Consider the following 24,053-nt stretch of genomic DNA (forward strand, 5'->3'; position numbering starts at 1 on the left):
TTCTTTTATGAGAGTGTGGAATCTTTCCCTCTATCACCTTCTCCCTCCCGTCTCAGGAATATTAAGAAATGCACAGACCAAATGACTACAGTAGAAGGATGAATGAAGCCATTGTAACAGGCATGTCCAACCCACAGCCCGGAGCCTGCTTGCAGCCCAGCATAACTGGCATTGAAGCTGCTGCCTGTCCCATGCTATAAAGATGGTGGCTCTTCCTTGTGGAGCGGCCCCAGTAAGCACCTATTGCTCAGCAACATCCAAAATGTCAGTGCACTATTAACGCTGTATTGACTGAAACCAGGGCATGGGGAGGACAGTGCTGGGCAGTGCTGACACAAGCAGTGGCAAATAACTGTATGCAATTTGATTCAGTGGCTAAACACAGTGCTCTGAACAGCAAAGAGTACACAGCTTTGCTTTCTGTTTTGATAAAAGAATTTGAGAATAAGTTTCAAGATTGAAAAAAAAAAAAAAAAAATCATGAACTTATGTTTGCAGCATTATTTTCAGTTATATACGTGTGTTGCCTGTGAATTTTCAAATGGAATCTATAGAGATGCAATCAGATATTCATCTCAAAAATCAGACCATGTCTCTTTACCAGACTTTCGTAAGACCTCTCTTACCAGAAAGAAATATCCCTCACTTTACAGACACAACTTATTCATGTCATCACTTTTGGCAGTACACACATTTGTGAACAATTGTCAAGGAGAAGTACAGCAAGAGTAAAATTTCATCAAAATTCTCTGATGAGCACCTTGAGAGCTCACTGAGAATGGCAGCCACTGCTATCTAACCAGCCTGAGGCATTTGTTTGAGAAAAACAGTGTCCAATGTCACATTAATAATTTTGTTTCTCTCTCTTCTCTAATTTGTTTTTTAATATTAAAAATTAAAATGTTATGTTACTTATCTATTAAAAATATTGTATATTTTACAAAGGCTGCTCCAAAAGTAATGCCTCTTGTTTTATGATGTGGACCTGCAACATGAGGCTCATGTTGGTGGTATGGCAGCAGAGGCTGAACCTTCCCACCAGTATTCCAGTCCATGTTGTTAGCATGTGACAGATGGGAACAGAGGGGCAGTCTGACAGAACAGTGTCTGACTGTATGGGGCTGCTGAGTCACGGCCATTGATCACCTGAGGCGAGCAATGAGTCAGGCAGAGGAGCACAGCTGAAGGCAATTCACCTGTGCTGCCAGAGGGATTGGAGCCTGGCTCCACCTCTCCTAGACCTATTTAAGAGCTGGCTACCAGTGGGGAAGGATCTCTTCTGGAAATCTACTCTGCTGGAATTTTGTGAGTGAGCCCAGCATACAGGTAAGCTTTCTGTCAATTCTCTTTTTGTTATTATAATCTGCTTTGCCTAACTCTCTTGTTTATTTCATAATAATATCATCTTAATATCCATTGATTATGCACTGACGTAAGTTTGTATGAAGCAAAGGTGTGTAACTAAATTTCTCTATGCAGAAAAAAATGGCTCCCCTTGACATTCACTGGTGTTTACTGAATGTTTATGGAGAACAAGCTGTGGATGTGAGCATAGTGAAGCAGTGGGTGGTATGTTTCTGCAGTGGTGACAGTGGGTCACCTTTGGTGAAGATTTCTATGAAAACATGTTGCGCAAGCTCTTGTTCATCACTGGGGAAAATGTACAGCTAATGGTACACCACCAGATTTGCTCTAGCAGATAATGGTGTACTCTTTGTATTGGTTGTAGTTTCCATGGAATGGAAAAACCCAAATAGGTCTATAGTCTTATTCCCCAGTGTTCAGAGATTTCTAAAGATCATGTATTTCTCTTCATTATCTACAACTTTAAAGGCACCTGTCCACAACAGGCCCTACCCCTGTAATCCTGCCCTCTGTTAATTTTCCTGTATAGGGTGACTTGTCATCTGCTTTCAATGTGATGCCTGTCAAAAGGCAGAACTAGTATACCTTGAGGTAACAAGGGCTGGTTAAATCCCCAGCCTTTTTCTACCTCACTTCCCTCCAAATCTATCTAAAATTATTCCTCCTATCTAAAGTATTCCTCCTATCTAAAGTTATGGTCTCTGGATCATAAGACTTCTGCCTCCAAAATCTTGTCTGAAGGCTGTATTGGCAAGCATGTGGTTGAGTATGAGGACAGTAAAGAATTCAGCTCTGTAATGAATTATTTTGCACTGGTAGGCTTGACATATTTTCCCAACTACTGCTGAGTTGAAACTCATTCGAAACTTCTGATCATCAGAATTTGTAAGCAATTAAAAGAAAACAACCTAACAACATGCTGATTCATGTACAGAACTTCCTTTGTGACAATAGAAATACAACGATATAATCAACAGTCCCTGAGGAAAGACAAACTATGAATGAACTATGAATCTATGAAACTATGAATCTTGGTTATAAATGTTACATGCGGACCTTGTACTTGTTTCAGGATATAGAGAGAAACACTGAGGCAGCAGTTCAGGTAGACTCCATGTGGAGTCTTCTGCAGAAAACAGCTGATTTCTTCAAAAAGCCTCAGCAATAGTGAGCAGCCCATACTGCACTGTGGCGTGTAGTCTTCTGAATAACCACTATGTTTCATGTGGGTGATCCCAAGGCTCATACTACTATTAAAGTTTCCAGGATTGTGCAATCCATCTTAATAAACTAGCAGCTAACCTCATCTCTCACATTTGCAAGAGGGAGAAAAAAGGATCAGATATAGTAGGTAGAATGAGTACTGATGTTGCTTGCATGTAAACAAGTTTGTTACATCTAGTCCAAAATAACTGTCATTAACCATTGCCACTTCTGGAAAAGAATCATAAGTCCCTGTGCAGAGTCAGTGCCTCTTTCCTCAGTTCTAATAGGGCTCTACTAAATTATTTCATATTATCATGGTGTTTTAATAGCAATGGAAAAGAAAGAGCAGAAATGGTTGGCGAAGAGGAAAGAAAGACTGATAAGCCACTTCTGGGAGTTTTCCCAATACTCTAGATAGCTTCCCATCCACCCTCTGCGTGGTGTGAAAGGTGAACTTCAAACAGCCTTCCTGTATCTTAGATAAATGTCTGTCTTAATTGCCATAGGACTGGCTTAGTGGTTTTCCAGCTCTTATTCTACCTCTCAGTTTTTTTCACTAGATGCTTTTGGAAGGTAAAGTGTTACATGTGAAACTTTGAAGAAAATCCAGCTGAGAGAGAATGTCTCACACCTAATACCCAGGGATGAGAGCATGAAGATAATGCAAAGAACCTGAATAAATGTATCTTCTTTGATCTACATTTTTGTGTCCTTGTTTGTGCTTCTTCAGCAAAAGAGGTTGGAGATGCTCTGAATGTTTTATTAAAAAAAAACCAAACACTTACTGTACAAACACGACATGAAAGCATTTTATTTGAGATATTTGGATATCATTCCATTGGATATTTGGAATATTCATTCCAGGAATACCAAATTCATCTTGGTTCACCTAAATTGTAGGCTTTATGCCCAATGGACTTGATGAGATTAGGTTTCAATCTTCAGCATATTCTTGAGTGAAATCTGACTGACAGCAGATTTCAGTCCTGTTTTTCAATTTCAAACACTTGCCAAGAAGTAGTGCGAAGTTTTGCTCTTACCTCATTTCATAGAGTTTTCCATAAAATGAAAATAAATTTAATGAAATGGCTTCAGTGCTTTATCTCTGAATCAGTATCAGGAGAGACAGCCATATTATAAGGTTAGTCTTCTGGTTTTCTTCTCCTCTCCTTGGTTTCTTAACTACTTTGCTCTGCCCAGCTTTGTGAGATGTTTGCTTCTCATCTGGCCTCGGGGTTCAGGAGGCCTGACCAGTCTTTCCACTTCTTTTGGGTGCTCTGACATCTTACTCCCTGCCATTGCTACCTGTTTTTGTCTGTGTTTTGCAAATCACTTACTCTTCTGATTACTTAGATACTACCTCCGTAAGAAAGTGGAGGGGGGGGAGGGGCGCAACTAAACTTATGTTGAATCCAGACTTTTAGTTCAAGTTAAAGAACTGAGGAGTGATCTCACCACACTTGAACTACTGTCAGAGATCATGTCAGGACTTGCAGGTATTTGTGTATTTTTACCTCACTAGGTTCTTTGGTAGTTGAAATACTGAAGAGTAGAACGGCAGTCTGATGCTACAGGTGAAAGAACCATGACAGGCTGATGAATGAAAGAGCTGAGGGAGACGTATATTCCACCCACACTGGGCCCTGTCACTGTGTAAAAACCCAAAGTGAAATTACTCTGGAGAATCCAGTAATGGGAAATGAGGCCATGAATGAGACTCTGAAGACCTCTGCAGTGGGTATGGAGAGCAGAAAATGTGGAGGCTATTGAGGAAAGGAAAAGTCACAAGAGAAACAGTTTTCTTTCAGTCCAGAGAAGGGATGCTGCTCTCAAAACATTCTCCAGTTCATTTTTCTCATGAAGTACAAGAATCTGTCACTTGCAGTGTTAAATACACTAAAAGTTAATGTTTCAACTTCTTTTCCTCCAAAAAGCTGATTCACAGAGTTCAGCTGTGCCAAGACAAACTCCTTTATTCTCCCCCCTCAACCAGAGGGGAAACCAGAGTTTTTTAGGACACTGTCCGAATTTATCTGTTAGGATGCATCCATTTCTATTCTTCCTGTAGACTTTGTCATTACATTTTCTTGGTTACTAAAGATAAATAAATTCAGGAAAGACAATATAACTTTTTCAGAAAGTGGAAAGCAATATATTTCCCACATACCCTATAGGAAATACCAACCATTGCAGATCTCAGTTACTGAGAGGCATGCAGCGTTCTCTTGACTACAGCATCTGTCTGTGCTAAGAGAAGCAGGAAGAAACTGTGTCTTCCTGGTCACAGGTGATCAAATGTAAAAAAAATCCATATCAAATCCTTTACTACTGTACATAAGGAAATACATATGCAGTGAAACAAAATGTTGTAAAGTGAGATTTCAAGTCAATAAAAAGTTTGCACAGTATGTTGAATTTCATTTTAGAGAGTCAGTTAAATTTTCTAAATAAACATTCTTTTTTTCATTGCTTTATATATAGAGAGGAGGAAAAATGGAGTGCTGTAAGGTATAACAATAAACAGGGCACTTCACATAGCAATGTGACATGCCAGATTCATCATCCATAAATGCATAACTAGCTATTTCCTGAGGATTATGCACCCAGACTACTGTATAACTAATGTCCTGCTTTCTGTGGGGGGAAAAAAAAAAACACAACAGCAAATGTAATCAATTCTCTCTCTGCTTGCTAAGTAAGATAAATGTTCTGTAGAGAAGAGCTGAGCTTTCTGAAGACATACGTTCTTATGGGTGTGTATATCTATGTGTTTATGTATAGTGCTGTGGCTAGCTGTAAGATTACCTCCTACCAAACCAGTTATGCAAGAGGATAAAAAGACTGATATGAAATTAAGCTGAGGTTGTATGTTGTTTTAATATTAGAAATAAGAAAATTTTGTATCATAGGTTGTATGAACCCATGACCAGACCACTAATCCTGAAAGTCCCAGCTACAATCAACAGTGGGTTGCATAAATGACTAAATACTCCCTGGGAAAGAAAAAGCAAACTATTTTCTGCCATTCTAGATGAGCTCTCTAATTGCCAGCCCTCAGGGCCAATCTTCCACTTTTAGTCTTTGCCTTTTACTGGGACTCTTCCATTTTGTATAAATGGTTGAATATCTCATGGGTGAGAAAGAGACAACCAATAGCCTAACCAGTGGGTAGTCATCAGACAGCTGGAGAAGAAGTCAGGTCAGGGACGGTAAGGGAGTGAGTATGGATTTCCACATGCTTTTTGAAGAAACTTGAATCTTTATAGGCTATTGGATCTAGACTGAGAGAATATTCCTCTCCAAGCAAGCCACCCCAGAAAAGCCTCTTGTTTCTCTCACAGTTAAATGAGGGAATGCCACCCAAGGCCCTTCTCCAACTGATTTAGAACAGTCTATGTGTCTTAGTAGCTATGCTGGATGGATGTTTTGCTGTTTTCTTAGAACAGAAATTCCCTGCTGAACCTGAGAAATCTGTCTGACAAGAAATGTCTGTTTCTGCAAAATTAAATGAAGTAACTATTCGCCAACATCTCTAAAGATGTGCAGAACAATTAACTTTCACAAATTCTTTATATTTATTTTGTTGTGATATAAATATGAGGAGTACGGGCGCAACACTCTATTTCTGTTGTTTTATGAAGAATGCAGTATTATAATACACCTATGCATAGGATGATGCATTGAGCTACAATTTTTCAGGCTTATAAATATTTATATACAATAATACAGGTATTTACATCATTTTTTGCATGCCCTCCTTCACTTTATATTTTGTCCCAGATTATGGAATATTATCTAGTGCCTCTAAGCAAATCATTTGTCATAATAAAGCCTCTGCCATCAATTCATTATAGATGATAGGAACAGGCTAGCCTAGTAACCTTGTACTAAAAGCCTTAGCTATTTTGTTCAAGATTTCCCATCAGCTGTGGCTCTCACAATTTCTATTCACATCTCACCTATCAAACTGCCACCTAATGTTTTATTTGTTTGCTTTTCGCTTATTTTTGTTTTGTTTGCTTATCAGACTTGCACTTATTTAAGCTTCTTCAATGTATTTTTCTATGCTTGTGTATAAATACTGTTCTCAGATATTGCACTGAAAAAAAAAAAAGTATTTATATCCTAAAATAGCCTCCCATATGTACTGTCAGTACTAGGAGGACATTAAAGTACGACGTTTGAAGACAGGTTTGTGTAGCACAGACCTCCCATACATTCGTAGCCTTTGCGAACTGTATTCACTCATTGTAAATCCTGGGATCTTAAAATCTTTGCCATGCCCTGATTCTGGAGAAATTAAACCACAGACCATAGAGAGTGCATAGAGAGAAGCTGCAGTGTCTAGCCCAGTCCCACAACCACACAGCTGAGGGACCAGGGCTGCAGAATGTCACAAGTTCATGGCATGAGCAGATAGATCAGTCACACTTTTTTCACATTCCACAATTATAATGAGTTTTAATTCCCTTTCCTCCTTTCCGGAAAAAGACTTGCTGAGGATGACAGCCCTTCTACTGGGCTCTAACTTCTCCCACCTCTCTCATGCAGCTTATTTTTGTCTGTGGATGTTTAATTAGAATAAACTCAATTATTTTAACTCCACACTAAATTGCTCTAAGTTTTCTCACTCATATGCTTGTGATAGAATTTTTTCCTCACAAACCACATAATCGCTTATGGTTGCTATGATTGTACATCAAAAAGCATGTGTATCCATTTCTGAGAGATATCGTGGGTGCCAACCTCAGCCCACGTGGCAGCCTTTCTCATGGGAGTTGCCAACTGCACACACAAGACTGCTCTCTTTCTGAAGGCTTCAGGCAGAACATCACAGATGTTTTGAAAGAGGAAAAATATTTAACAGAAAAAAATTTACCTGTAGATAAGGATAAAATCATAGAAAATATTTAGTTTGGTAGGCAACTCAGAAGGTCATCTGGCCCAACCACACGTACAAAGCAGGACCAACTTCAAAGTTAGATCACACAGAAATGTTTCCATTTCTACATGTTCATCAGATTAGACATAAATTACAGTGTGAAGCCTTTGAGTGGATATACCCTGTTCTATCTTCCATCAAAGGTTTATCCCTATATTCTCCTCATCACCTGCCAGAGGGCAGGCAGACATTTTCTCCCAGCATAAATCAGCTATTTCCTTTTCTCTTAAGCTTGATAGTGCTTTTCTGTGGCACCATGCTGGCGTTTGCACCTGTGTTCAATTTAAAAGCACTAAATGTTTCCTTTGCTAAGAGAATGACATTTAATTCGTTTGTGGCAAAGCTTTCTGTGCCTCTATAAGAAATTCTTATAATGGTGCTGCTATATCCTCCTTGTCTAGAGTTCCTTTGCTGATTGTTACCCACTGCTGAAAAGTGTTGTTATTCTCAGTGCTCACATCTCAGTTCCAATTAATTTTCACAGTAGAAGAGGATCATTGTCCTGTTTCTGTGAGGTTCCAGACCAAATTCTACGTGACCTACATTTCAGGATTTTCCTTGTAAGTCTAGGTATTTGAAGCTATAACATGAATATTTCCTTTTTAAAACATCCATTCAAAAATGCCAGTTTGTCAGATTTGCAAGCATTTAAACTAGCAGTGTTCTTCAGGCAGTGAGAAATAGCACTTAAAATTAGCATTTGACTCCACAAGGAGTAATGAGTTATGCACCCAGTGTTCTTGGAACTCAGGGGAACTTTGTGTTTCAGTTTAGCAGGCTGATATCTCAAGCAGATTAAGAAAAGCATGCCAGCTGTTAATTAGAGCTCTGAACACCAGTCACAGCAGCACCTGCTCTCCTTATTGTATACTTCAGTTCTCATGTAATCACACTTGGATTTCTCTTGGTTTAGAAAACATTCAAACATAAAATAAATAGAAGTCAGTGTATTACAACCTCCTGCATAGGCTGATATCTTCTCAAGAAGTTGTTGATTCAATTCAGGTCACCAAAGATTTCTTTAATAGTCCTGAAAAGGATGGAAGCATGTTTCATATCCTTTCAGCTGTGTAGCCTCACAAGTGATAAGTAGAACAGAAAGTGATTCTCATTGAGGAAAGTGTGTGTTTTGTCTGCTGCTTGCTATTTCCTGCACCCTGGCCATTTTTGCCAGTATGGGTGAGCTGTTGCATTGCAGGACTTTTTATTTAACTTTTTTTTTTTTTTTCATCTCAGTGTTGCAAATTGCTATTCTTGTAACAGGTGTAAAAAGAGAACAGTACTTCAGCTGTGTAGATGCATAACAGAATAGAACTGGCCATAATACATAATGCCCTTTTTCACTTCAAAGTTAATGCTAGTTTTCATTTAAAATATTATTATCCAAAAAGGCATAAGCAATAAACTCAAGAAAAAGCTTCATTTTTTTCTTCGGTGAAAAATAGTTAAAAAATTGTGTCAGAGTTCTGAGTAAAATTGCCACATAAATCTTGTGATGGTTTTCCTCCTGACCAAAACATTTAGTTTCTGTGAAAAAAAACCATCAGCAATACAAGATGTAAAGGAGACAAGGGCATTTAGCAAGCTTCTTCATCAGGATGTTTAGGAACTCAGATCCTGGAAGTACTCGATGTAACTTTTGACCATCTTATCCTCCTTACCCTAAATATACATAGCTGATAAAATAACACAACATATTTTTCACAAATGTCTTAATACTGTTCTTACAAGGGCTACTCGGAGAACTTGCTCTTCTACGTGCAAAAGGAAAACCTTTTTCATAAAGGGGATTCAAGGGGACACAATATTTTTCAGGTTTACTTGCCCTGGGGAAAAAGACAGTTTGTATTAATCTACTTCTGAAAAAGAAATTATGACAATTATGATTCTAACTTTCCACTAATATAGCCAGGAAGAAGTCACCACTATCACTGAAAGTGATGGATATCACATTTTACTTCAGAGATGTCCAATTTAAATTCCTTGACTTTACTGCTTAAATAATATCACCTAATTTATCAAGAAAGCAAAGGATCTAGTTGTCATTGGAAGACACTTGCCTGTGACTTGACACTGTCACAGGCTTGGACATTAGCATCACAGAAAACAGCATCACCTTTGTAACAAATTTCCAGGCAAGCTCTGAGGAATTGGCTCAACCCTATTTTTGTCCATAGCATCCAACTTGTTGCCCCATTTCTTCCATTGCAAATTTTCCAGAATTCTTTTGCTTCTGTAAGAATGTTATCATTAATTCAACATTTAAGGTGAGAAACATCTAAAAGGTGTAAGTGCTGCAGACTGGAAAATACTGCTTTCACCATTTTGCTTCATGTCACATAGCCTTCTCTCTTACAGAAATTAATGATCAAGCTCATCATGAGAAATGTGTTAAGGGGAGACTTAGCAAATCTGACCCGAAGAATTTAAAGTAAGTTTTTGATTTATTATTATCCTTCACACAGACAAGAATTATGTTTTTTTTTTCATTAAAGAGCACTTGTGAAATGACTACTAATGGTATTAGGATAGCACTTAGGCCACATGCAAGCTAGGGCATGAGGATATGGGAAACAAGGGAATTTCAGGGAAGATTTAATCAAATCCTCAGAGTGGGCTTATAGTTGTATTACATTCAAAGACTTTACTTTCTGCTGACCTTAAACTCTTCAGCCATAGATGGATGACTGCAGAGATATAAAGGCATGAGCAAATGCAGACTTTCATATGTAGAGTCACTTCCATAGATAGAGAGGATTTGTGCTAATAATGTGCTCTGAAATCAACAAGTTTATGTCTGTATTAGGGCAATGCAGGAAAAAAAAGAAACAGAGAAAAAAAAATCTTTGGAACTGAAATGGTTTAATATCTCCAAAATCAAAACACTTTGAAACAAATGTTAAAGAATTTTGGAGAGATCAAGCATTTTAGATTTTAGATTTTGTTGTGCATATGTGACTGCTGTAGTCAGCCTGAACAGCATTTGGACAGAAGACTTCTGGAAACAAGTTCTTTTCACGCACATTTTTATTTGTTCTTATTTGTAGGCAATAACCAAGAGTGGGTGATATATTGCTGTGTCTTAGACTAACACATCTGTGCATGTAACCTCACTGACTTCACCTGAGGTAACTAACTGCTCAGTGCACACATGGAGATATATGCTTGTACAGCTAGTGTATTACTTGCCCTTTCACCATGAAACAGCTCTGAGCTCGTGCTGCATGGAAAGGGGCTCTCAGTCAAAATAGGGTTGAATACGAACCCCACACATAGCAATCAATCCATGCAAAGGCATGGATAAAGTGTGGTTAAAAAAAAAAAAAAAAAAAAAAAAAAAAACACTTCAAAAACCTTATTTCTTTCTTTTTCCTCAGGAAAGAGAAAATGTGCCTTCTCCAGAGGCATTACATCAGTGCTGCTAAATGCGATACGCTAATGAGTCACGTATGGCAACCTTTCTCTGGGCAGCAATGCAGACACTAAACAGACACTTCTCTTGCCTTCATTAGCTGTGGTTTCCTGATTAGCCAAAGGTACATGAAAGGATCACAGATCTGAGACACAGACGAACCACGTCAGTCAACAAGTGTTCAGTTTTTAAAGTGCTCCCCAAAAACCATACTGATGTTACATGGAAATGGTGTGCTTATATCAAAGCAAAGATGCTGCAACAGTGCAGTGAATGTAACCAGGGTTAAAGTACAGTCACACTCTTTTGAGGTCAGCATCTTTTTGTGAGAGCAAAGCTTTCTGAGAAGAATGGCTTCGGTTTTCAGATGGTGTTGTTTCTGTATGTGGGCCACCATACCCGTCTGCACTGCTCATCAGTGTAATGCAAATATTCAAATCCTATTTGGGAACTCCTGCTACTGACACTCCTCATCTGCTCACTTGAATAGAAGTGATATAAGAAATAGATAGATATAAGATATATATATATATATATTATATATATATATATATATAAGGAAGAATCTAAAATTTCTGATAGCATCAGGAAGCTCACGTATCAGACTCAAAATACAAAATGTATGTGTTATGATTCTAGACTTTAGTTTTCATACATTGTCACTTTTTAAGATATAAAGCCGCTGTACAGTCATTGTAGCTAAATTGTTAAAGATACGTGTGATTAAGGAACTGAACATATGCTATATTGCATGATATTAATTTTCCCTCTTGGGTTTTTTTTTTTTTTTTGTTTGTTTGTTTGTTTTTAATCAGGAAGAGATACTTGGAAAAAAAGGATGTAAAATTTTCCTCATGCTGTAGATTGGAATCATTTCGGTTTTGCCATTACAGAATCTGAAGGTTGCGTTGTAAACAAAGCATTTTTTCATATTCCTTTGATATTAGAGAGGTATTAATTTGGATCAAAGATAGAAGATACTAAAAAAACAGCCTCTATGAAAAATATGCAATTTTCACTTTAGTTTTAGAAGCAAAGACATAGATAAGCAATGATGCAATTATTTGATATGAAATCCATTTCCTAGAATAGACCCAGAAGTACAAAACTTCATCACTGGACAGAGGAGGAAGAAATTGGTGTGTGTGTTACTGTGTTCCACATGTATGTAAAACAATAAAGCTAATAAATTATGTAGAAATAACATTGAACAAAAAAAAAGCTAAGAAATGCTAAGAATGTCTTTGGTGCTGAACTACGCTCCTGACCTGTCTACAGAATGGCAGAATTCTCATTAGTTCTCATTATGTGAGATGAGTTAATATAATTAGCAGTAATGTTGTTGTGCTGTGATGCCCTAAGGATGTATCAAGGCAAGGTTTGAAGGGAGAGGTAAGAGAGAATTCTGAGTGAAGCGATACAGCTGGAGAAGGCAGACAAGGTTTTTGGCACACGTGAACTTCCTCAGGCCTGAAGACAAACATCAGCAAAGTTGAGTTTTATTTTGTAACCTCCAGAAAGGCTCTTATGCCAAGGATTCATCTATTTTTTTCAACTGTTTTAGGTCACTTAGTGAAAGCTGTTACCTCTCTGTAAGCACATCAGCAGGCTTACTAAACATAGGCACTGAGTGGAGATTTATCTGATACCAACCATCAGACACAAAAAATATTTCCTGCTATAAAATTCCTGATCTATCTTCACTGCCAGGTATGGACTGCATCATAACTCCCACTTTCTTAAAAAGAAGGAATTGAAGTGAAGAGATAATACAGTCAGCTTTCTATCTGTAAAGACCCACTCACTCCAAATGGTACTGCAGGTATCAAATAGGTAGAGGTAGCAAATGTATCACAGTAAAAATATTTCCAAGCAGTAGATTATCTTTGCTGCTTGACCATCATTACGGGTATGCATTTCTTCATTTCTTATCACCTGTCCAACTGAGAAAGTCTACTGTGAAAAACAGTTTATACATTATTCAAGTTTAGTCAACTAATAGAGTAGATTGACCTTGTCTCCTATGAAAAGAAGCAACTTTTTCTTTCTGGTAGCTTTCAGAAGAATAATGGCTGTGGTGATAATGAATAGCTTATTCATATTTCATATGTGAAATACCAACAGTGTGCTAATTAGGGAAGGTCAGAGCACATGGGAATAAAATGTGAACCTCTTAACCTTGAATAAAGATTAAAGAATTTTCATCTTTTGTTAAGAAATTCTAATTGGGTTTGGAATGGGCCACTGGATGCTCTCCTTTGTGTACCATCCCCCAAATCCTCCTCTGTCAGAGCTATTTCCTTGCCTGGCTGGAATGCAACTGAACCAAAGAGCCACATGTGCTCTTAGGTGTCCTGAATGCCTCTCAGGTGGCTTAAGTCATTGTGAAAATGAATAGAATCAAAGGAGAAATATCTGTGTCTCCCTGGAAAGAGAGAGAATAAGAAGACCAAAGAAAAATGTTACAATGCTCTAAGCATTTGGCTCTGCGCTTCCCGTCATCCATTTTGCCTCATGCAGGACAGAGCCATTTCTATGGGGAAGCCCAGCCAAACCTGGAGCCCCTTCCAATCTTGGGGAGGACAAGATGCTGTGCTATTGCTGGCAACAAGCTGTCTCCTCCTTGAGGGTGGTGGAATAGGGCTGGACTCTCCCCCTCTAGAACGTAACTCTGCTTTATGGTCACTGAGGCAGAAAATTTGTAATCCATTCAGAGGGAGAGAAGAAAGTCATCCAGCTCATGGTAGTTAAGAGCAATTATCATTTTTAATCAGCAGTGTCACCTGCTTGGACATCTTATCTGTGCCAAAAAAAGGTCATTTTCCCTGAAATAGTCCAGCAGATGTGACGCTTTTTTAGTTATTTTCCTTGAAATGGATGCAAAAGTTTGAAAACATCTTTTGTTCATGCTTCAGAATCCCATATCAGAATAATTTTATATTTTCAGTCTAGGGCTGTATCGTTTTCAAAAGCTGGAGAAAATCTGCTATTTTGGAATCATCTGAGCATGAAAATTGTAATTTTTACACTCTAGGAGGTCTAATGTAACTCCCACTGATTTTAATGCAAGCTGGACTGGATACTAAAAAATTCTGATGTCTTTTTGTATTTTGATTGACCAAAAGTGGCAAGGATTGTAGTTTCACTGATAGTAAATGTTGTAGAGCAGTCAATCTTCACACAGAAGTGTAAAGGGGCCAGTCTGGAAATGATAGGCATGTAATAAAAGGAGTCACAAACCTCTAAAAGAGGAGTGGCAGGGGTTTCTTTTTCTTTTTTCCTAGGTTAGTAGAGAGGCTGAAACAGGAAACTGATGGAGTCCATGAAGATGTAATGAAAGTGACAAGCAGCAGTAGAAGAAGGAGAAATTCTATCCCTGGAGAGGTGAGTGGAAAAAGAAAAGCAAACATTTTCTTCCCTCTTTGTCTACAGCCTCTAATTCAGGTGATTTTTCTTAGAATGGAGGAGTTTTTACATCCAGATGGCTTACAATTCCAGAGCTGAACCCAAAGAAATATAAAGAAGAAAATGAAGATTGATCTTTTGTCAAACTGTAAGCTGTATACCCCGGATTGCAGACATTTCAGCAGTCCAGATCTCAGACTGGCACCTTGTGCCACCTCCACACAAAGCTAAGTCATTTCAGAGGTGTGTGGGTTGGGAGTGGGCAGGTTATGACGGGAGCGAGAACTGCTTAATTCAGTCCATAGATGAAATAGCTTGCAGAAAGTGCAGAGGTTAATTAAAATTGTAATAGTAGCAGTCTTAGTAAGCAGGTTGCAGCTTTCAATTAAATGTGTGGCTGTGGGCAGGTTGTTTATGCTTCTGCTATTGTCTTGCATCAAAGAGTGCCCTGAAATGCATGAGCAGCGGGTCCCGCTATGCTATCTCCTGTACAGCAACAAGCTGAGTGCTTATAGCAAGAATTGAAGAAAAACTGGTTTCTGACTCACTGTATTAGGATCATCATAAGAAGAGCAGAGGGGAGCCAGGTTAGCTGGCAGATGTGGGCATTGCAGGAGGCTGTTCATTCTAACCTGTACAAAATTGTTTCTCCTTTGCCTGAAGGTTGGTCCTGGCCAGGAGGAAAAGGAGAAGCAAGAGAGAAAATGCCAAAAACAGTGTACTCTGGTTCTATCTCCCTCAGCTGGGTGATCCTTGAGGCCTGTATCTAGGAATCAATTAATGTTGCCTTAAATAGACTATCAGGATATATGCTCCTTTTCAGTTTCCCTTCTCCCTCCTCCACCAGTACTGCCAATAGTGGATAGTGAGTTTGATATGTGGAAAAGAGATCCTGACTAGATTAACCTGGTTTTTGGGCTAACTTTCTCTGAGATGAGAATGGTTATCATAAGGTAATTAATCCACCTCCACAGAGGCTCCTTACTTATGTCAAACTGGAAGTATTTTTGACAGAGTTCAGTGAGAAAATTAAGGTTTTTCCTTTTGGCGGTATAGCTGGAAACAAAGCAAAACAAAACAAGCAAAAGATGTTAAAATATTAAGAGGCATTCAGAAAAGACAAGAGAGTTTAATTAAAACAGGAAGATTTTGAACTACATTTTCAAAGTGGCCTGAAGCATGCATGGAGTCTGCTAACTTTTCTTTTTACTCATGGACACAACAAAAAAACCTGAGAGAATCACATGCACAACTTTGATTTTCACTTGAATAGTGCAAGGTAGTGTACAAAGGCCTGGGCACAAAAGGAAAAGTCTATCATTTAGGTGTACAAAGGATGGTTGCGAACTACTGTGTTTGATCATGGGGGCATAGGCACAGAAAAATAAAGGAAGCACTTTGTTAAACTGAAATTTGGCAGATGAATAATTTATGAAAAAAAAAAAAAAAAAAAAAAAAAAAAAAAAAAAAGAAAGAAAGAAAGAAAAAGAAAGAAAAAAAGAAATCTATGCAATATGTGTGAATAACCATTCTGTAAATGACACTGTATGGGAACTGCTGAGTTACAGCCTCAACCCCTGAGGCAAGCAATGAGTCAGCCACGGGAGCACAGGTGAAGGCAATTCACCTGTGCTGCTGGAAGGGTTGGAGCCTGGCTGCGCCCCTCCTAGACCTATTTAAGAGCTGGCTATGAGGGGGGATCTCTTGTGCAGATCCACTTTGCTGGAGTTTGGTAGGTGAGCCCAGGATACGGGTAAGCTTTCTGTCAATTCTCTTTTTGTTATTATAATCTGCTTTGCCAGGCTCTCTTGTTTATTTTGTAATTATAACATCTTAATATTCATTGATTATACAGACACTTAACAATTATCCTGGAAAACAAAGTAACAGTAGACCTGAAAATCTCAGTTTAGCATAGTGCAAGGAAAATTGCAATGTTATTTTAAAGTGAATGGCTATTTCAACAATCTTGGAACAAATAAAATCTCTCTTAATTGGGTTTCAAGAACATATTCACAGTGGTGAGATCTGCTACTGCTTCACAGGTTTTGAACCTATTGCCATATTCCCAAGCCTTGTTGTAACTGCTATGGAATGGAACAAATATGAGAAGTATGTTTTGAGTCTGACTAAAAAAGAGTTAGAGAATCTGACAATTAAAAAAAGAAAAGCTATTTATGTTTAGTAAGCAGAATTAAGGGGCATGGGGAAAGTAGAGGAGACCATGCAATCAAATAGAGCAAGAAAGGGGCAGTTGTTGATTGGATGAGTGTATTCTAGGTGTTAAATGTCTTACAGTCCGGAAGAATCCCTGATATCCTGCCCTGGAGCACTCAGCACAGGAAGGATGTGAGGCTGTTGAAGCAGTCCAGAGGAGGGCCGTGAAGATGGTCAGGGGATGGAGCATCTCTCCTGTGAAGAAAGGCTGAAGGATTTGGGCTTGTTTTGTTTGGAGAAGAGAGCTCTGGGGAGACCTCACTGCAGCCTTCTTGTACTTGAATGGAGTTTACAAGGAAGAAGGAAACTGACTTTTTACATGGGCTGGTAGTGATAGGTCAAAGGGGAATGTCTGTAAACTAAAAGAGTGAAAATTTAAGTTGGAAGTTAGGAAGAGATTTTTTTTACTCAGAGAAGCTCTGGAACAGGGTGTCCAGAGAGACTGTGCATGCTCTATTTCTAGAGGCATTCAGGACCAGATTGCATGGGATCCTGGGCAGCCTGATTTGGTGGGTGGCAACCAGACCATGGCAGGGATTTTACAACTAGTTGATCTTTAAGGTCTAAACGATTCTATGAACCACTCAAAAAGTGTGGAAGTTGATACTGCAGTTATTCTTCAGGCCCATCTTTCATGTCTTTGAAAAGAGTGTTTGCCCAGTATAGTATGAAGTAGATTCTTTCTTAATTTTTGTGGAAATGTTAGAAAATGACACAATTTTTTAAATTCCTGAATAAGCCAACCTTTTCAGTCTTAAAGGTTTAAGAACAGAAGATTAGAACCTTTTTTTTTTTCTAAACTATCATGCTGACTACCAAGATTCTAGCTTCAAGCTGAATTAAAGAATGAAAAAAAAGTATGTGTCATAGAAAAATGCATATTATTCAAAGGGAAGAGGACAGTATACTGCTAGAATATGGTTTAGTTAAATTTAGGTATGTTAGAAATAAATTACTCTGCTACTGCTAAAAGCAAAAGACATCCAGTAAAACAGTACTTATTTACTGCACCTCCATAAAAATGACTGTTCTGAAGTGGTAAAGTTTGATAATGGCATCAACCTCTTTTACTGGCATACTGTAATTATATTTTTGTAATAATTCATTTACCAACCAGCTGGTGATGAAAGCTGTTATTTCCAGCCAAATGAAAAGTGCTCTGATTGAACTGAATGGCTTGGAATAAAATGTTTCTCCCTCATCAGTTTGTGAACCTACCTAAGAGTCAAGGTCCACATGCAGCAAACAGTTGCTTAGATACCCAACGGAATAAACCATAATCAAGGGACCCAGTTTCCCACTGTGAAAAATCCTCACTCTCTACTGCATCCTAAGGAGGGGAAAAATTATGTATGCACTGCCTGTTTTGCCCCACAGATGTTATGATATTAACAGCAGGCCATTTACAGCCCCCAAGTGAATGTCAAGGCTTTTGTTTGCATGCAGGGAGCACGTGATAGCCATGGAGCTGCCAAAAGGAATCTGTGAGAGGCTTGGGGTATTGCTGATATCCGGGTGCTGGCACAAGGATGAGAGCCGGCTGCTGTGGCTCTGCGCTCGCACTGGAGTCTCCTTCTGTTACTTTCCTTTGCAGTAAACAGGAGGAAAGAGCATATTGTTTTTGCAAGTCATATCACAAAGCCCTTCTCTGATCATCAAAATGACTCAATCAATATGTTGCTTTTCCACTGCTGGGTGAATGCTCGCTCTTTAATATTTAATAGATTCCTGGCAGTTGTGCATCTGGTGTCCTCAGCCAGGAGTCTGTGGTTGCCAGGCTCCCTTCCTTTGCCGATATCTCTCACACTGTAGGGCAGCATCCACCATGGGAGGTATTTCCTTTCTCAGAAACTCTCTCTTTTGCCACCTACTTTATATTCACCCATCTTTTTCTTAGCCCTCAAGACTTAGCTGCTGCCAGATGAAGGCTCCTCAGATGCAACCCTTCCTAGCTGCATTTTCACTACAAGAAAGACATTGAGGCCCTGGAACGTGTCCAGAGAAGGGCAATGAAACTGGTGAGGGGTCTGGAGCACAAGTCTTATGAGGAGCGGCTGAGGGAGCTGGGATTGTTCAGTCTGGAGAAGAGGAGGCTCAGGGGAGACCTCATTGCACTGTACAACTTCCTGAAGGGAGGTTGTGATGGAAAAAGGGTCTGGCCTCTTCTCCCAGGCAAATAGTAGGACCCGAGGAAATGGCCAGAAGTTATACCAGAGGAGGTTTAGGTTGAACATTAGGAGAAACTTTTTCTCTCAAAAGGTGGTCAGGCACTGGAATGGCTGCCCAGGGAGGTGGTGGAGTCGCCGTCCCTGGCAGTGTTCAAGAGGCGCCTGGATGAGGAGCTACAAGAGATGGTTTAGTAGCTTGTGGTACTGGGAATGGGAGGGTGGTTGGACTAGATGATCTTGCAGGTCGTTTCCAACCTTGCGATTCTATGATTTTCCAGGCAGTTCAGAATTTACTTCACAAGCTTGAAAGTCTGGCTGTGCCACTTGAAGCAGCATTAGCAGCCAAGCCCCTCCCAGTAAAATTTCTCCCAGTCCGCATGTTGTTGCCTGGAACTGGTGAGGTTATGAGCCTGAAGAGTGGGGATGTGAACAAAAAAAAAAAAAGGAAAAACTTGGATGGAGAGGGGTTTCTTGAATCAGTGTTGTTGCAAAAGCAAAAGTTTTGGACACTTTCTGCAGTGATACAACCAATGGAAAGACTGACAGAGCTGGCTTCAGATAAGGTCTTATATGTTTCAAGGAAACAAAGTACATTTTATGTGCTCTTTATAAATTCCACAAGTAGTTGGCCTCAATTGTTCCTGTAATATTTTACTAATAAAATCCTCTGTGCATACTTCTCAGAAAAAATCACGATAAAAAATGGCACATACACCAGTTGGCTTTGGAGTTTGTTCACCATATACACACACTTATGAGAAAGGTTTATGACATGCTTAGGAATTCTCTTAAAGAAATAATGTGTTAAAAAAAAATAAAAAAAAAAGTTATTCTCAAGTGAAAAACATAAAAGCTAGAGAGTATGTATACATGCTCCAGAGGTCTAATTTTACTGAAATTGATAGAGTAACTGTGGATTTGCAGCAATGTAACCTGACAAAATTTAATGCACATAGCTTAAACAGTCTGTAAAATGTCCTAGAATACTTCGGAACAATACATCTTGAATTATTTCTGCTGCATGGAAAAAGTACACTTGAAAACTACTTTTCTAGTGAGTCATAGATTTAACTGATAAACTATGTGTTCACTTGGAACTAGAAGCTAACCTGAGTGTCATCAGTGAGAATAATCCTCTCTTCAGTGACAAGATTAGATCTGTATGGAATAGATTTATTGCCACTGATGAGATCTCAGCCAGAGCACAGGCAGAGTTCAGGCAACAAATGATTCCTAAGAGTATATGGAAGTATACGGCATATAGAAGTAAACAGTGTATGTGTATATGCTTTTACACACGCACACATCACTGAAGTGCAGTTCTTTTTTATCACCAGTTTTTGAATTTGAAGTAAACTGTAAACTGAAGATTTGATGTATAAAACATAACTATGCAAACACAGTAAGATTTTGGTTTTTTTCTTGTATTATACATGGTCTGGTTCAGGACCTTTTTTCATCATTTTTCCATTCATTTGCCTACCTTTCTTGTAGAAAATAGAATTTGCTTTCAGTTTACATAACTCGGTATGCCTTTTTATGCCTTTTCTGGCTCCTTGGTCTCATATGTTCCCTGCAACCTGGTTCCTAGCTGGTATCCTGATACTCTAAGGTTTCTCTCCATGCCTATTTTGTTCTCTAAGACCAGTGACAGCTGTCTCTGTAACTCACTGCGATTTCCCTCTGGAATAATTTCCACAGAAACACTTCAAATCTAAAGTGTTGACACCAGACCAATTTAAGAACTACTCCTGGTACTATGCTATGTAATATTATCTACAACTCCATTTGTTGTGACTTAGTGGAGGAAGGGCTAATTCTGGAATCCAGAACACTTTTCCACCCTTTTGTTCGTCCTGCACAATCCTACAACACAGCTCACATTAGAGTGTTTGCTCCCCACCATAATATCTGCTCTGACTTATCCCCTGCTTGTGGTATGTGGAGCTGTCTGTCCTGCTCTTGTTAGTTCTACAGCTGGTAACTGTGACTCTGCTGAAATTGCACTGCAATTAATAATACTGTCCTTCATTCATGTTTGTCCACTTCTGAATGTTTTTCATTTGTGCTTCACATGTGTTACTCTGCAGCACAATGTGTTGCAATAGCCAGGCAATGTCACAAACCCCTGAGCTGCTGCCTCATTTGCAGGATGGTGTGTAGTCCTAAACTGCAATGCAGTAATTGCTCCTCCTTACATTGCTTATGTGCAGTATCCAAGAGCTGAAATTAAGTGATTACTTCATTGTATCGTTCTGGAACATTATGCCTGTATTATATGAACAGGCTGTAAGAAGTTATGATTATCGGTTTTTAGATGTAAAAGAAGCTGTGATAAGTAGATGGCTTAGAAACAGAAAAAAACCTTTTCTTCCTAATGGGGAGCAGAGGAGTTTTGATCACTCTAACACTGCTCATTCAAATATCGTGTGTTTGGTGCTGCTTGCTAGACAGGATTTCAGGATATAGTGCAACAATTTTTTTTTTTTTTAAAAAAGGAAGTTATTTCTACATTTTACCAGAATTTTTCTTTGTACTCAACCAGACTACCAAAGCCATTCTGTACAAAAGCATTTCTTTGGACAAAGAGCTGTGTAAATCCAATATGAACTGTCCTATCCTGTCTGCAGAGACCTTAATGCCAAGAACAAGAAGAATCACAAGTTTTGCAGCATGCCACTGGACAAGAAAAAAGGTAATGGGAAATGATTTTATTATATGGGCTTGTGTAATTGTAATTACAATTAGCCACACACTTAATGCTCCCCACTATGTTGCCTTAGCTGGGTATATATATGTCTGTCTTTCCTACTACTACTGGAATAATAGATGAAAGCTTCTAACCATTTTTTCATTGCCATGATCTGCTGGGAAAAGCAAAGCCAATCCCCACGGCATCACAAGAACCATATCAGCCATAACACCAAGATCAGCTTCATCTGCAGTCTATTATTTCTCCACCTGGCCTCATTGTAGAAAACCTCCCAATAAACTCACTAAGATGCACCAGGATGTGATGTAGGGTACAGGATGTGGGATATGAGATATTGGATGCGGCTGATGTGATGTACTGCAAACTACAGCTACATACTAGGTTTCCCTGCCAAATCTCTCTCCACAATCACAAATGGGGTCCAGAGGGGTAAAAATCCTCATTTTTGGATTAAGACCCCTTTCTCCTCATGTGGAAGCATTAAAGGAGGCATTGTGACTCACAGTGGTATCTTGTCTGAGATAGGATAGGGAAGAGACTGAAAAGGAAATGCAGTGAGGAATTCATGTTTGCTTTTGTTCTCCAGTCAACACAGATTATATATATATAAATTTACAGAGAGTGTACTGAAAAAGACATTTCTGGGAAATTTTAGAAAATATTATCGTATAAATTTTTAACTAAAAAAAAAACCACCACAGCACAGTATCATTATTTGACAGAGAAAAGTAAGAAGGAGGTCATCCATGACTTGCAAATATTATGGCAGAAGTACTGCTGTAATTTCTTTTCCCATCTATTACTGACTATACTGTTTAGCTTTACAGTAAATCCAAATCAAAACTTGATCCTATGGAAAAAAATAAAGGAGTAGATTTGAGGGAAAAAAAAGGTTTTCCTCTCTTTTCTAGAAGTTGTATGAGCTGCCATCTGCATAGTGTGGTGCAGTGATAGGGGCTGACCTGCTGGCATCCTGGTAGCCCTAGCTGTTACTTTGACTGACAGCATCTGTGGACAACATGGACCATAATCATTCAATGACAGGGAAGACAAGCATGGAAAGCTGAGCTTGGTCTCAACCCTCAATTCCTCATCTCCAACACACGTTAGAGATGACATGTCCAGCATGTCTACCTATGTCATCTCACTGTTCACTTCTGCACTGCTCACCAGCAAACCTAAAGCATGGCTTAACCAAAGCACTGTTAGTGTCCTCTTTCCTTCAGGTTCTGGCTTGCTTTGGATTTGGTCAAGGTGATTTTATGTGTGGACAATTCTCTCCATGGGGCTAGACAAGCAACATTATGTTCATTTAATTTTGGCCATAACTCAGATCTCTGGGCTGTTTTATCTCTCTGAAATGTTGAAACACCATAAATCTTTTCTCTAGAAGTCTCAAAGTTGTATTTTTCAGTCTTTCCAAGACTGCTTATACTGTCTGTTTCACTTATTCTCCTGTAAAAGTGAATGAATTATACATTAAAAACAGTTGAGCAACCATTCTCATGCACCACAACCACATTTTTTCATTTGATGTCTGGCCTAGCAGGCACCTACTTCAGCATTTTAGGCTGGTCTTAACTCTTTTGCATTGGCAGAGGTGGGAGTAAGGCTACAAAGCTGAGATCAGGATAGGTACAGTATACATATGACCACATCAAATAGGTGCTACAAGGGATAATAAGAAAGATCATCACACAGATTACATGGGAGATGATAGGGGAGACATATACATACTGGAAAGAGTCCAGCAGAGAACGACTAGGATGATCAAAGTGATGGAGCACCTCTCCTATGATGAGAGGCTGAGAGAGCTGGGAGAGGTGAAGATAAGGAGCTATCTTCTCAATGTGTATAAATACCTGAAGGGAGTATGCAAAGAAGAGAGATCTAGGCTTTTTTCAGCAATGTCCTGCGCCAGGACAAGAGGCAATGGGCACAAATTGGAGCAAAGGATGTTCTCTTTGAACACTAGGAAGCACTTCTGTGATGTGTGGTTAATGGAGTAATTGCACAGGCTGCCTAGAGAGCCTGCGGAATCTCCTCCTTGGAGATCTTCAAAGCTGCCTGGATGTGGGCCTGGACACCTTGCTTTGGGTGGCCTACCGTGAGCAGTGATGGACCAGGTGACCTCCAGAAATTCCTTCCAAACTCAGCTATTCTGAGATTTTTTATACATAGTTCATCCTATATCAGGCTCAGGATAGGCTGTCTGTGCCTAGTGAAGTCCATATCATAGCTCTGCACAGGTCACAGGACATGTTGCAGTAACAGTATTTGTTTAGTGCAAATGGAAAATGCATTTCTCTTCAGCATAGGGAGTCACAGGGAGCTTCATTAAAATGAAGAATATTCTGTAACAGCCACGTTATAATGGTCACAGAATTGTCACTTGGGAAACTCAATTGTCAATTGAAACCGTCTTTATTTGAGTTAGGATTTATAGAGCCTGTTTGCTTTCACTCTTTGGCACTTTCTTGACAGTACGGAAAGAATATCCTGCTGTGCAAGGAGACACTGTTTGCATACATGCTGACACACAGTGAATCCTTTTTAATCTTGGCACCTATGAATCATTAAAAGCTTTGGTGTTGAGGCTGTCACAACTGGGAAGTGTAGAACTGG

The 24,053-nt window shown here is 39.1% G+C and overlaps 1 long non-coding RNA gene across 2 annotated transcripts; it reads left to right on the forward strand.

Moving 5' to 3' along the window:
* The first annotated feature begins 1,146 nt into the window (after nucleotides 1-1,146).
* LOC128080126 (uncharacterized) lies at nucleotides 1,147-22,883 on the forward strand. Of its 2 annotated transcripts, XR_008206493.1 has the most exons (4): nucleotides 12,493-12,635; nucleotides 14,210-14,309; nucleotides 21,214-21,410; nucleotides 22,340-22,883. It is a non-coding gene; the product is annotated as an uncharacterized LOC128080126 (long non-coding RNA). The 2 variants fall into 2 exon arrangements; XR_008206494.1 differs by lacking the exons at nucleotides 12,493-12,635; nucleotides 14,210-14,309 and adding an exon at nucleotides 1,147-1,326 and having other exon boundaries at nucleotides 21,261-21,410.
* The last annotated feature ends 1,170 nt before the right edge of the window (nucleotides 22,884-24,053 follow it).

The sequence above is a fragment of the Tympanuchus pallidicinctus genome, unplaced genomic scaffold, assembly GCF_026119805.1.
Source record: "Tympanuchus pallidicinctus isolate F22 unplaced genomic scaffold, pur_lepc_1.0 scaffold2, whole genome shotgun sequence".
Taxonomy (NCBI): Eukaryota; Metazoa; Chordata; class Aves; order Galliformes; family Phasianidae; genus Tympanuchus; species Tympanuchus pallidicinctus.